The 14,082-nt window shown below is 46.5% G+C and overlaps 1 protein-coding gene across 6 annotated transcripts in view; it reads right to left on the bottom strand.

The window, feature by feature from the left end:
• Positions 1 to 14,082, bottom strand: part of ankrd11 (ankyrin repeat domain 11) — a 45,990-nt gene that overhangs the window by 23,519 nt on the left and 8,389 nt on the right. For all 6 annotated transcript variants that reach the window (XM_085907825.1, XM_085907827.1, XM_085907828.1 and 3 more), the window contains exon 2: positions 12,492 to 12,578. The gene's annotated coding sequence lies outside the window, so the exon portion shown is untranslated. The remainder of the gene's footprint in view (positions 1 to 12,491; positions 12,579 to 14,082) is intronic.

Genomic DNA, 14,082 nt, shown 5'->3' with positions numbered 1-14,082 from the left:
AGTGTGCACACATTTCTTCTCTGGCGCTACATCCGTGCAGTGGCATGAACAATGGCCATGTCACGTCATCATTTGAAGTTCTATTTCCATTGGATGGACAGACGCCCGTCCATTCATAAAAAAGCCAGATGCTAATGCTAGTTTAGCTAATGCTACTTTTTTTACAGGCTTTTGTCAAGCTGCCATGAAAAGCAAATTGTGCCTTTTGGTTTTGCATCACATTCTTCTTGAGTATTTTTGGCTAAATGCTCGAAAAGCTCGGGCTCAGTTGTTTTGGTCAGGACTGACTTGGATTACCGCTACTGCACATAAGCGTCAAGGACAGAAAGTCAGTTAAAGCACGGAAGGTTCAGAAGCAGCTTGAAGAGACGAAAAACAACGCTTCAAAATTGTCAGTGGTTTTGATCGGCGACCGTCCCACCGAGGAATGTCTGTTTTTGCACCAACGGTCGCAAAATATGCTGTGAACCAAGCCGGTTCTAATTTCTTTTCGGACAAGCGGCGTTGTGGCGGCAAAGGGGTCTCTGTGGCGGCGTAATTGCGAGGACAAGGGCTGCATTGAAACTGTGTGTGGGGGGGGGGGGGGGGGGGGACGATAGCTGATATGGCCACATGAATGCGCGGCCCCCTAAAAGCCGCCTACTCGGGTTTCCTCGACAAAGCTTCCATTTTTACCGCGGCACACCCAGGCCCCCACCTCGTCTAACACGTACGCCTGGCTTCCTATTGTACGACTTAAAAGTTGCTCGCAGCGCGTCGTCTTATGTTCTAAGCATAACGGTTCGTGCAACGGTTGACCACGACAAGACATTTTCTCAATTGTGCGTGTGATGTAATAACAGGGAAGCACTGGGGGAGGGTTAGAAAGCATTGTTGTATTATTTGGATCCCCCCCTTCACCCTCCTTTTTTTTTTTTTTGTCCGGTTGAGTGACTCATCCAAAAAGTCCCCGGGTACTCTTTTCTCCACGCCCAAGCTGTGGCCGGAATGAAAGCACTACCGGAGAGATGAGGACAAAAGGCTGCGTCTTTTCAGGATGTTGCTCAGGATTGCGAGCCATCTTTTTGACCGTATCGAGCGACTGGACTGCAGCTAGCGCTGGCCGGCGTAAGACAAATCCTTTAAACTGCTCTTTCTCACCAGCGCACAATGTCAACAAAGACGGGGGATTCCGATTTCAATTTCTAATTGAAGGAATCATCAATTATTTGTCTTTCTTTGACAAACGCACACATTAATTGGCCCCAGTGTTTGGGCTTTCTTTAGTGTCAGAAGTGAGGACCAGAAGGGAGCATTCATATGCAGATTCTTTGCCATGAGAAGAGCGAGCGAGCGAGCGAGCGCACGACAGCGATCCCTTGCATACTGAACGCCGATAATCGCACAAACAAACGTAGAACAGGGGCAGCGGCAGTAGTCTCCATTTTCTTAACGAGCGTGACTATCACAAAGCGTTTCGAATGAATCAAGCTTTTATTCCCCGTGGATGATTCTCATCACAAAGTTTGTACTAAAACATCTGCAAGAATTTCTAAACAGGAATGGAGCAAAATGAACTTTCTGGTTCATGAAAAGCCAAAATAGGTCCGATTTTCCCAGAAGCAATACCAAACTCGCTGGCTGCACCAACAAGTCAGGATTGCAAAATTTCCAAATGTCTCTATCCAATTTACAAGTACAACCAAGCAGGTGAAATATTTGCTTTATGGCAAAAAAAAACAACAACAACAAAAAAAAACCCACATCAACTGCACTGCCAGCCCATTGAATATGAAAGGGCTCCAGATAGGGAAACTAACTGAGCAGGCTTTTGAAGCAGAAAGGAGTGAGTCATGTTGACCTACATAGGCAGTGTGGAGAGAGTGTGTGTGTGTGTTGTTGTGTGTGTGAGAGAGAGAGAGAAAGAGAGGGGGGTGGGGCTACAAGAGAGTTCTTCCGCATATCAGCCTTTACTTGGCTTTACAAGCACCTTCATTCTGCAAGGCTGTGAGGGAGAAAAGGGAACTTCTCAAGATTGGATGTAAGGCTGCACAATATCCCGTCCGTTGCTCCACGACACCAGAAAACAAGCAGGGAGAACATTTTGGCTCTGGTTTTACTGACTGACTGCATTAGTACGACGTAAATGTAAACATGCAAACAGCTTGGACTTCAGACTTCAGGCAGGATTAGCACACAACCGGGAAGAGGCTATTAAGATTGAAACACAACTCACTGTGGTGACGCTCGGGCACGCATGCAAAATCAATGATGTCCAGTCCAAATGGAAATGATACAGGCACAGCATTATTAACTACCAGCAAGACTAGCGTGACTTTCTGTTGCCAGTGACGTGCAAAAACAACAACAAATGATCTAGATTCAATTTGCAATTAGTTTTATTGCACATAAAAGTTTGGGGTTTCATGGGAACTACATTTATGTTGTGTAAAATTTGCGCTTGGTTAGAAAATGGTATAACAATGCATCTGACCAAAATGTGAAAAATTACATAGTTAGGGTTAAACAAGAGCTCATTTTATGATATAGACTCCGACGTTTCATAATTGGTGGATGCTGCCATCTTGGCTCTGATCCCAGAAAACAAATACATGGACACATGCTGATCGAACCAAAACAATTGAACCAAAAATTGCTCCACCTCCAGTGACATTGCAGGAGAGCTGGAGAAGAAATACAATCGAGTGGAAAGCAAAAGACAAGGTGAAGTGGTCGCACAGCAAGGTCAACCTACGGTAATTGGGGCAGGTTGTCGCTGCTTTCACTTGGGGGTCTCGGCGCTAAGGGACTTTTGGGCTCCCTTCTTTTTTGTTTTTGTGCATCGACGCCAATGAACGCGGTCACGGGAGCTCTGCCGAAACAGCCAAGTGAGCATCTTTTTCTTGCAGAAGAGGAAACACCCATGCAGGCATTTGAAGAAATCATGAGAGGGGGGTTGCAGATGATTTGATGCTAGAGTCCGTCCTAACAAAGGGCGTGGCAAAGGAGGAGGTTGGGGGGGAGATGAGGTGGTGGGAGGAAGTGGAAGAACAGATGAGACAGCTGGGGGAGGGGGACTGGTGAATTATTGATGAGAGCAGGCAGGTCGGCCCCGGCTGCTAATGCACACGCACTTAACTTGCGCATATGCGCGCACAAGCGTTCACATCGAGCGTGGCTAATGTTTCACATGACATCAGCCTTCCTTGGCAAGCCTCTTTTGCTTCTGTTTTCTTTTCATCCCGCCACCAGAACTGCCCTCACCTCTCCGTTTGCCCTGCACGACACCAAAATTAGCTTTTTGCTCATGTTTCAAGCAAAAGGCGTCAAACTGGCGGAGAGAAAGAAGAAGAAAAAAAAAAAGGTCAGGGCTATGCAGGTTTGTCCATGCTGCAGGCGGAGTTCACATAGAGGCTAGCAGCAAAGCGTAAGCCCCGCCCACTCTCCCCTCATCCTCTCCCTGCGGTGGTCACATTCAATTCATGAAAACACAAAGGGGTGTGATGGGGACTGGACCAAATGGACTGTCAGCTCATATCCAAGTGGAGGGGCTTGGACAAATGGTGCAAAAACAATCCGGAGGTGCTATGATGAGAGGGAGGCAGAAACGGTTCCGTCAAAATCAACCACAAGAGCCGTCATCATGTCCTAGACAAAATGACGGCAAAGCAGAGTGATTATGTTTCCCAACTAGAGGAGCGACAAGGAACTCGAAAGCAAAAGCACTGACTGACGGCAGCTAAGATTTCTTGGCTAGCTCAATTTAGAATAGGCCGCGTCTCCGCCGCAATTGAGCGAGGCCGAGCCACGGTCGCCGGTTGAGCGAGCGTGGGTCCGCCCCTCCCCCGTTCATTGGGCGAGCTCTCCCCTCCCCCAGCGGGGCAGATGGTATCCTAGCAAACAGAATGACCCCGGTGTTCCGAGCCCTTGTTTTGATCCGGCGCTCCCGATTGTCCGAGCCTAATCCTGCGCTAGTCGGAGGCGCTGGGCTGCTGCCAACGCTCTTCTTCCCAACACAAAGGCTTTTTTCATTCCAGCTCGGTCGGCCGGTCGGTCGGGTGTGAGCTTACTCATCAGCAGACACGCCGCTTTTGTACTATCACATGGCCGACCGACTTCCTCCAGCCGTGGCGGCTTACACTCTCACTTCTTTCTTTTCCGTGATATGCTCCGCTTTTGTTTCGTTCATGTTTGCCCATTAACGTTTCCTTATAAGTGCTTGTTCCTGACGTGTCTATTTGTCTTGTACATATTGAATGTTTGAGCGACTTAGTAGAACAAGGGATGGGCATATACTGGAACGGGACGGGACGACGCACGCACCTCTGAATGACAAAAATGCTAAATAACAACTTCGGGATTATTGAAATAGGACAAGCGTAAAAAATAATCGTCGACTGACCCGAGAAGGTCCCGCAAATTCCTCCAGGATGGATCTGGAGATATTTGACAAGTTGCTAGCTATGACAGCCCCATTCATTGACTGCAGGAACATGAAATGTCGTGGAACCATCCGGACGGCCATAGAGACTGTTTCTGGTCACATCGGCGAGTAAAATTATGAACATACGGTATGGATATTTTCTGAACGACACACACAATATGTTGATATATTGCCAGCGGTGGCCTGGAACTCACTTGGTACAGGCAAACTTCATTCACGTTGTGAAAGATCTTGCGATTTTGCTTGGATTAAACATCTGCGCGGTTGGATTAAACATCTGTGCCGTTGCATCGTAGATTCCGGTCCACTTGTGTTCGGTCGCGAGTCAAGCTTAATCGTGGGAATTTCCATTAGCAGCAAACTAAACATTGTGTGTTGAACAAAACCAAGGCTTCGCGGGACATTTTAATTGCTTTCAACAAAGATTAGCAGTACTGTAGTAAAAGTAGCATTGTATAAAACAGTCACGGTAATAAAAGGACGGAAGACGAGTCTCATTAGCAGCAGTGCAACAATGAATTGACAACTTATCAATTAACAAATGAAACTGATCATTGTTTGTGAGAATCAAGCCAAGCCAGTCACTGTGTCAAATCTATTCATTAGAAATGTCATGTTTTTAAATAACAGCATGGATATGAAAAGGGTTTTTTCACTGTCACTCATCGAGTTTCCCTGTATCCAAGAATCGGGCAGGCTGAACGATCGAAAGGACAACAAGAGCCTTGGAGGCTTTGCGCCACAGCAATAAAAGTCAAAAACGAACACATAAAAAATGTCTGTGCTGGTTCCTCACTCTGAAACAGCATGTGCAAAATGATATATCAATTTGTTAACTAAGTAGCACCCACTGTAGTTGCTCAAAGCAGACCTAATCAATTGTCTGCGCGCGAGGACTGCGGTACTGGCACGGGGAACGCTAAAGAGTCCAACGAATGCATGCATGTGCATGCTCGTAAATCTTAATGCGGCAAGCTAGTCCGCATTTCCTCATAGTGCAAGCATCACTTTTAGATATTCATAGACACATGGCGCGACGGCAGAAGAGCGAGCGAGCGAGCGTCACGGTCACTCGGAATGATGGCGGGGTCATCAAAACGACCCGCTTGACAAACTGGGAACGCATTTTCAAATCTGCAAATCTTAAGCGTCTGCGTTTTGGAAATCCCAAAGCCAGACGAGCATATTGGGCTAGATATTACTTCGGCGGCTGGAAAGTGGGCAAGGGTTGACGTTTCCATTTCTGTCTTGGTGTCATGTCACTTCGGACAACAAATGCTCCACTTACTTTTCCTTTGAAATCACCATCACTACTTTTTCCACCGTAGTGTCGTTGAACTGCCGGCCGGGGGTTCTGAGACAACGCGTCTCATGGAATTTGAAAACGTACTCCAAATGTCGGGTCATGACTACAGCAAAAGAAGAACGGCAGAATGGGAGGGAGGGAGGCTTCTTAAGCAGTCACCTGTAAAAGGAGCCTCTAGCCCTTCTCTGCCTTGCCTTTCGTCTCTTCCCTTCTCCTCTCTTCTCTGGCCTGTGACATCACCAACACTCCACTACAGGCGCTATATTTAGCCGCTCACTCCCCTGCTGGGTTCTTACTACTCTGTCAATGCCGGGGCTGAGCTTCTACTCCCTGGCCGCCTGCCTCCGAGGGCTCATCTCCTTCCCCCGGCTCCTTCGAAATCTCAAAAGAGCGCTAAAGGAGTGAAGACCATTGAGGTACACATTGGGGAAAGTGAATGAGGGGGCCATGTTTTGCCACACTGCGTGTCGTGCGCACACTTGAAGAACCCGAGGCTGCCGAGCTCGGCGTTACTAGGATGCACTCGCCCGCCTGCCTGCCCGCCGCAGCTCAACGGCAGATTATAAAGGACTGCGTGTGTGGGAGAGAAGCTGGGGGAGGGTGTTGTGTTGGTGACTGGCATTTCAAACATCCTTCCTGTGCAAAATAACATCCTGGCAAGATAATCCACCAGCGTGCGAGCATTTATTCAGGCTGGCGTTTCCACAGATTAGCAAAAGGCTGCCGAGCACCGGCGAGGGCTGCTCGCTTTCTGACCCTCCGTCTGTACAGCGACGGCGGAATGTTTTGAGCGGCGTGGTCTGACGTTTGACCTTTTTGGAAAAAGTCCGCCTACCATTAGTGAGTCAAGTTGCGATGGCCTTGTTAGAACCCATGCCGGCAGCGATACTGGGAGCATATTGGGGTTCGGTGTCTTGCTCTAGACTTGGACCATGTCATCAGAGTTTAACCTTAAGGTTGAGGAGACGAGCAGTCTACCAAAGGCTGCTCCAGTTAAATCTCAATATTAAATTGGCACGGTCCTTAAAACTGCTGATCTTAAAATTGTGCCAACCCAGGATGTTGGGTCAATTTTGTTGGTCCAATGTTTAACCCAAATTTTATTTACCCAGCAATTTGAAACGTGTAGTTTTTGGCGACTTTTTGTTTGCATGCTCTCGCCTAATATTTGATTGCTTCATTTTTGTTTTGTTTTTTACTGTTACTCAGTCAGCAAAATACATCACGAGTGATTCTGGGAATATTTGAACAAGTAACAGAAAATGCAGACAGATTTGAAATATATTTTTTGATAGCAAAACGGAATGTGGCACCTTCAACAGACTTTGTGAATGATTTGCCAATTTGATGGTGATGGTAAAGAGGCAGACTCTCTGAATGTGTCTGAAAACTCTGACTGTGTCCACCAATGTGAAGATGCACATTTATTTCCAGCCGACTGTCTGGCTGGCTACAGCAGTGGCAAGCTGCCAATGGTGAGAAGAAAAAAAAAAAAAAGGTAAAATCAGCGAGGTCACAATGATCATCTTTGTTGAAAAAAAGAAAAGGGGGCGTCTCTGCGGTCAAAGTGGAGCTTAGCGGGGCTAACAAAAACATTGGTGTATGACATAACTGCCTGATTCCCACAACTTGGCTGATCTCCATCGCCTGCTGCGGCTGCTGGAAAACACACACCGAAATTAGAAGTGTAGACAGAACCTTCGAGTAGTTTCTGAGAATGGACCGGGGACTAGACAACACAGAGCAAAGAAGAAAAGCCAAATTGCGGAAAACACTTTCAAGGCTTCAAGGCCACCTCTGGAGATCTGAATGTTCCTGAGCTCAAGTGCAACATCATCATGAGGAGGAAGATTGTTAGTTTCGGGATGAGATGCTTCTAAAAATGTGTTTTGGTTTCCCCAACAACAATTCTAAATATAACCCTCCACAACTGGAGCAAATGTTGAATAATGAAGCTAACTCACAGGGCTGGAGAACTCGGGAGACAAATTTGGCCGGTAACATTTAAGGACACGAGGAATGAACGCTCAATCGGGGTTTGATCAACTACCGCATCCCAGATGTTGCGAGTCGGGTTGGGCGAAATGGCATCCATATCTAAAGATTCAATATTGAAAATGACCACGTTCTCAGTCAACTATGTTGGACATGTTTGAAATGGAAGCCGCACGCATTGCCGTCGTGACAACAAATCGGCGTCAATGACGTACTTGCGCATGAAGCTAACATTAGCTTGAGCCTTCTTCAGAAGAGAGTTTATGAGCAAGCTTCGGTGATGTCTCGCCAACAGCTTCGGCCAGCTCCTTTTATCCCTCTAAAAATTGTCTGGGTTCAATTCTGCCTCTGTGTGTTTAACTTGGGGGAACATTGCCAACCCTGAATTCTGCCGCGAAGCTCCGTAGTGTGCTCAACATCGGTATAAAATGGAGCATTTATTGTTTCTGACTTTTCAACCGAGAGCATCAAGCGTGGAGGTTGTCTCCACGTTATGAAGTCAAAATGAAATTAAACTGGTTCAATGCACTGCTCGCAAAAGAAATATACTGCTGCTACACTCAAGAACCTAGGGAAATTTGTCGCCATCAATATATATTGTACCTTGTATCCTTATTTGTTGTGTTTTTTTGGCATACTGTTGTGTTTAGTTAGTTGTTGTAGTTTTTTCTTAGTTGCTGACTGTTGTGTTTTTTATTTAGCATTTTTAAAGATGCTATCGTGTAGTTGCCGTGATTAGCCAATTGCTATTTTTCATTTGCCATCCTGTTTCGTTATTTACTGTTGTTTTGCATTTCGATGCAAGAATATCGTTACACAGCCTCGTTGGTCCCCTTTCTCTTTCTGCCCGACGCGTCGACCATCCCCCAAAGGCGGCCGGGCCGGTCTTCCTTCTATTCTGCAAAGTGGCCCGCAGGTTGGAGGAGGGGGGCCGAGAGGATAAGGTGGCGTGGGAAGGGTTAAGCCCAAACGGCTCCATCTGCTTCCTGTTCTGAGTGCTGGCCCCTGTCCAGCTCTTAAGCCTGCTACAGCCTGATGCAACGCATTCCCGACAACAAGAAAATAAAGCTGAGAACCATGACATTTTAGAATGTTTTGGATAAAGATAGCTTTGATGAAAATTCTTTCTGACTCAGAACAACTCAATTCTTAGACAGTTTCAAGAATACTCTAGTAGCCTACATTGCTCGAACACGGCTCTGTTTCTTGAGCAATTGTTATTTGGCATGCAGTGATTACAGGACTTGCGCAAAACGAGCATCGCAGACCAACATCTACATTGCGAGTCCTCCTCCAAAGCCTTGATCGGCCATATGAGACTTCAATGTATGCCTCGACAGATATGATTGATTAGCTAGCTAGATAGATAGACAGACAGCAAGCCAGCTAAGCCTACAATGCTGAGTTGTGACATCTACACAATGAGAGCTCTCAAACTAATCTTTGTTTTCAATGACATTTAGCTTGTCTTAAGGGACGGCAATCATGTTATTTGTTCAATTGATCTCCTTACACAGGACGAAAACGTTTACATGAAAATGCAAAATCGGAAGGTTTCTGTTCATCTTTACGTGACACATTTAAATAAGAAGTTGCTACTTGTTGAATCTGCTAATATCACAAAGCGAGAAGGCTGTGTAGATTTACAATGTGACAGACAACAAGGTCAGTTTCTCCCAGGAGAGGTGTTGGCTTTCTAACCGGGTGGGGGCAAGGCCACTCGAAACCAGGGTCGCAACTCGGTGGTTCCAAAGGGGTCATGAGAAGGACCGGACAAGGCCAAAATATGACACGTATGACCTGCAATGTTATCATATTGCTCATTTGTGAACGTGAGTCAATGACAGTGGAAAATGTTTTTTCCAAGTTCCTTCAAAGCCAATTCCTTTCTGACAGACATCAGCAAATCAGACAAGAAAGTGCAGATCGGTCGTACAGTATCTTGTCTGCCGCCTGTGCTCAACTTTAATAGCCTCTTGCAAGCTTTTAAGACACACCGGAAGATTAAAACTTCAAAATGTCCTCCACAAGCTAGCGCTAGTTATTTTCACCACTGTGCTGGAAGTCGTATTGTATAAATGTATTCCCGGCCGGCACAGGCTCAACACACCCTGTGACGGCTAAGCAAAAGAGCCGCAATAACGAGCCTCCGTCAAACAAAAACATGCAAATGCCTCATTCTTGCTTTTGGAAGCTGAGACCAAGTGACTTTTGTCTCATCTGCCAAAAAGACATTCTCCCTGATACTTTGTGGCATGTCAATTTGCATTTTGGCAAATCTCAATCACATCCATCCCAACTTGTGTCAGTGACCGCTGTGGCTTTTTCTTGAAACAAAGTCTACCAACAATGTTGTCAAATCCTTTTTGGGATATGTCTATGTGTGGACACTTCCAGAATAGGCAAAACCAAACTGCAAAGAGCCAGAGATATGTTATCTTATCCATCCCACCTTGGAGAAGGGCCTTGCAGCGCTAAAATTAGTCACCAGAACCAAAGTGTTTGGTGTTGGGGCCTGCCAGAAAATAGTGGGGCTGAAGGCAAATCACACAAAAGCACAATAACCTTTTGCTCAACGCTAGGGTCCATCGCCCCCGGAATGAAAGCTACACTTGCACGTCAGCACAGCGCGCGCGCTAAGGCAGAAACGCAAGAACTTCCGATCTTTGAAAGTGCGTTGACCCCGAGTAGACCTTGAATTCCGCAGCCTGAGATGTAAGCGCCCCGTAATGCTAGTTGCTATTAGCACTCCTTCCACTCAGCGCCACAGTGGCTGCTCTGTTTCCTGAAAACAGACTCCTTCTATACAGTCCAACTGCGCAGTCTGCCCGAAGGGGAGGACGACGAGTCCGAGAGAGGAGGAAGAAGGCAAGGTGGGGAAAACAAAGCCTCTATAGTGGGCTCTCCGACCGGGCAAAACCGAGTGGCTCTTCCCGGGGCGAGTTATGTAACGTGACAACAGGCAGGGCCCACTTTTGTGTTACACACGCTAATCCCCAGTGAGGAACAAGGCCCATTTGGGGCAAGATCCAAAGAGCAAACGAGGGAAGATGGTGAGATTACAAGAAGTTCAGTCTTGGAACCTTTACTTAGCCGCTTGAAGCTAACACAATTGTTGAGGAGTAACCGCAAGTCTGCCAGTCAAATGCAGAATACTTTGGCTCACAGTGTGACTAGTAAGTACATTTGCAAAATTAAAAGGCCAAATTCAAATCTAGGTAGGGAGATGCACAAACATTGATTTCCAATTCGCTAATTCTCAAGACAGGAGGTGGGGGACCAAAACAAAAATCAACAGACGCCTACAATGGTTGCAGCCCAGGTGGAGGATTTAAAGCAGTTAAAAATAAAGGCCGACTGATTTACTGAGCTGCTTGCCTGGAAACCATGTGACTGGCATCACATGAGGAGATGGAGGAGGGTGGCGCATGGCCCTGCGTGTGCGTGCGTGCGTGCGTGTGTGTGTGCGTGCGTGTGTGTGTGTGTGCCCACAGGCACAGTGTGTATTCCACTCCTGGCACCCATAATAAGCTTTGTGATCAGTTTCCTTGGTTTCCACTGACAGTAAGCAGATATAGGCAGCTCAGGGAGGTAAACAGAAGCAGAAGCAAAGTAGCTCTTTCTGCTGCAATGTCCACGACAATGAGGAGAGATGATGTACCGTATGCAAAGAGAGAAGCTGCTGGTGTCACGGTCTGTCCAGCAATTTTTGGGATTCAGATATATTCTGACAATGTGCAACCTTAAAAGTTGACTTGTACAGAAAATGACGCTCATCTCCTCCTCCATGGCCGATGGGGCGATTAGTGTGTGAAATACATCTGGTAGCCTGGAAGGGATTTATTTGGTTGGAACGCGAGCTCGTCGTGCAGTAACGAGCGAGTGACCTATTTTTCTTTCGCACCGACGCGACCTCTGACAATGGACAGCGAGGCACAAGTTCAGCGGGCACTAAGCTCTGATCTTAATGCAGACATTCCAACGGCGCTAATGTGCTTTCAGGAGAAACGTCTTGCGGCACGGCACGTACGCACGTAAATAAACGCAGGAGACCGGCGCTAAATATTTGTCTTACCCAAATAAACTGCAAAACTGTCTGCGATGATGTCATACAAAATACAAGGGCGGTTAGCATGCCGCGACACGGCCAACCGTCACGCCACGCCTCCGCCGCATCTCTGGCGTTTTCTGAAGAGCGTTTACATTCCTTGGCCATTCTGTGACAAAGTGCCATGAGAACCGGCAGCGGCTGATAAGCGGGCTGCATTTTGGCGGCCGATAAAAAGGGAACTCCGGCCCGCCTGCGGCACACAAATTATAGCTCCTCAAAAGACAAGATTGAATGAAAATAACACATGACGCCATGCAAGCGGCCCCAGCAGCGCTCACGGGATGCCGCCGTGACCGCAAAACTTTCCAAGCTCGCTACTTTCTCAGTAGAACAATCACATCCACTTTTCACTTTGTTGCGTCATTCTGGGGGCTGATTTATAGCACACACAAAAAAAAAAAAAAAAAAACATGCACGTCGGAATGGCAAACACGACAAGTGGCAAACAACATTCACACCGGACGGGCCTTGCGAATTGGGACCATTTGAAATCCACATGGGTGGTAGGGTGAGTCTTTCAAAATAAAAATAATAAAATAATAACTACATAAATATAAACATAAAGTGCTTTTGAGGGAAAAGCAACCAAAAGAAAGTCTCCTATTTTAAATCCACATGTCTAAAACTTTGGAACAAGAAGTTGCTGGTCAACGTACCGATTCCATGGTTGTGGGAGAAGAAAATGTCAGCGCGCTAAAATCCAAAAAGAGAAGCACCAGAGAATCTTGGGGTGTCCACAGTGCCTGAAACGTGACAAAAAGAGAGAGAGAGAGAAAAAAAGAAAGCGTGATTAATGAGGTAAAGCAAACAAAGCCTAGGGCAATATGCAATCTCGTCCAATTCAATATTATTTGTGCAACGCCAAATCACGACACAACAGCAAATTAGCAGATCGTGCCTAACAAAATCACACACAACACAGCCCAAAAATGCAAATTAACCACTAAGTGCATACATTAGCCTAAAAATGACCAAAAGAATATCATGTTAAATATTAATGATGATGAGCAATGTTTTGTTTGCATGCGCCAAAGAGTGCTGAGTCTGCGATTTAGACACCACACAACGCACACCTGAGTCGCACTTGCACGACACAAAATAACAACAAGAGAAAGCCATGGCTTGTGTTTCAAACTTTCTGGATAGCCACGCTTTCCCCGTTCCCTTCCAACTATGGCGACGCGGGTTTATCGGGATTTAGGAGGCGGGACATGGGAGCATATTTAACAGAGGCCCAGTGTTGGGCTAAACTGCTAACATTCCAGTCAGTGTAGCGCTGCCTCGTCTATTTGAGCGAGGCTCAACATTGTTGAACATTGTTCCCGCAATGTAGTTCAAAATACGCCACGAGTTGGGGCGAACGCCGCTTGAAACGACAAAGCGTTTACAAAGCGCTATACTGCAAACCGTTATTTCCACGGTTGAGAATTTCTACATAACACTTACACAAGTAAAAAACAAACAAACGGGTGGCCTTTCTGTCACTTCAAATATCGTTAAACAGGCATCGAAGTAGAAAGGCAGAGTAGGAGGTGGGGTGGGAGCAGGATTAGGGCCAGACCTGAATGGGACGGCTGGCCTACATGGCACGGAGGATGATAGATGGCTATTGTGTTTTTACTGGAGTGGAACCTGTTGTGGGTTCCCAGCGGGAAGCTGAGGATTGACGGATTGTAATAATCCATCCAGGAAGCACAACGGCCCTCCCCCACCACAAAAGGAGATGTCGGCCAACTGAAGAACGCAGAGCACCCCCCCACCCAAAAAAAAGAGGCTTCAAAATGAACACCATACCAGCTTTCAACTTTTGAAGATATTTCTTGCCGCTTTTGGGTCTTCACAAGCCACCGCAGCCTGGCATCATACGAGCCTATAGTATGGTTCAGTACGGTCGTTGAAAAAATACAATGCAGGTCCTGGGACCAAAATGTTCTTTAAACTGGTGGAGGGTTCAAGCTAGGCAAAACAAATCGGTTTTCTACTCGGATGAAATTTCTAAAAGTACGCAGAGTTGAGCAGAGAAAACAATTCAGTCATGCTGCACCTAACGCCAAGTCGACTTTGGGTCGCGGTGATTCAATGGGGCAATGGCCAATTTGATGAATATTAAAGTTATCAAGCATATTTTGCTGGAATTTGGATCATTTCCGTCCTCTCGGATGGAAGTTCAACTAACGACCGCCAACAAAAACACATCAATCGAGCACAAGAGAAAAAAAAAAAAAAAAAGGTTGCACTTTTTGTCAG

The sequence above is a fragment of the Syngnathus leptorhynchus genome, chromosome 3 (assembly GCF_054491065.1).
Source record: "Syngnathus leptorhynchus isolate UIUO chromosome 3, UIUO_Slep, whole genome shotgun sequence".
NCBI classification, from domain to species: Eukaryota; Metazoa; Chordata; class Actinopteri; order Syngnathiformes; family Syngnathidae; genus Syngnathus; species Syngnathus leptorhynchus.
Note: the sequence above shows the minus strand (reverse complement) of the source record. Positions and strands in the feature narration are given on the sequence as shown.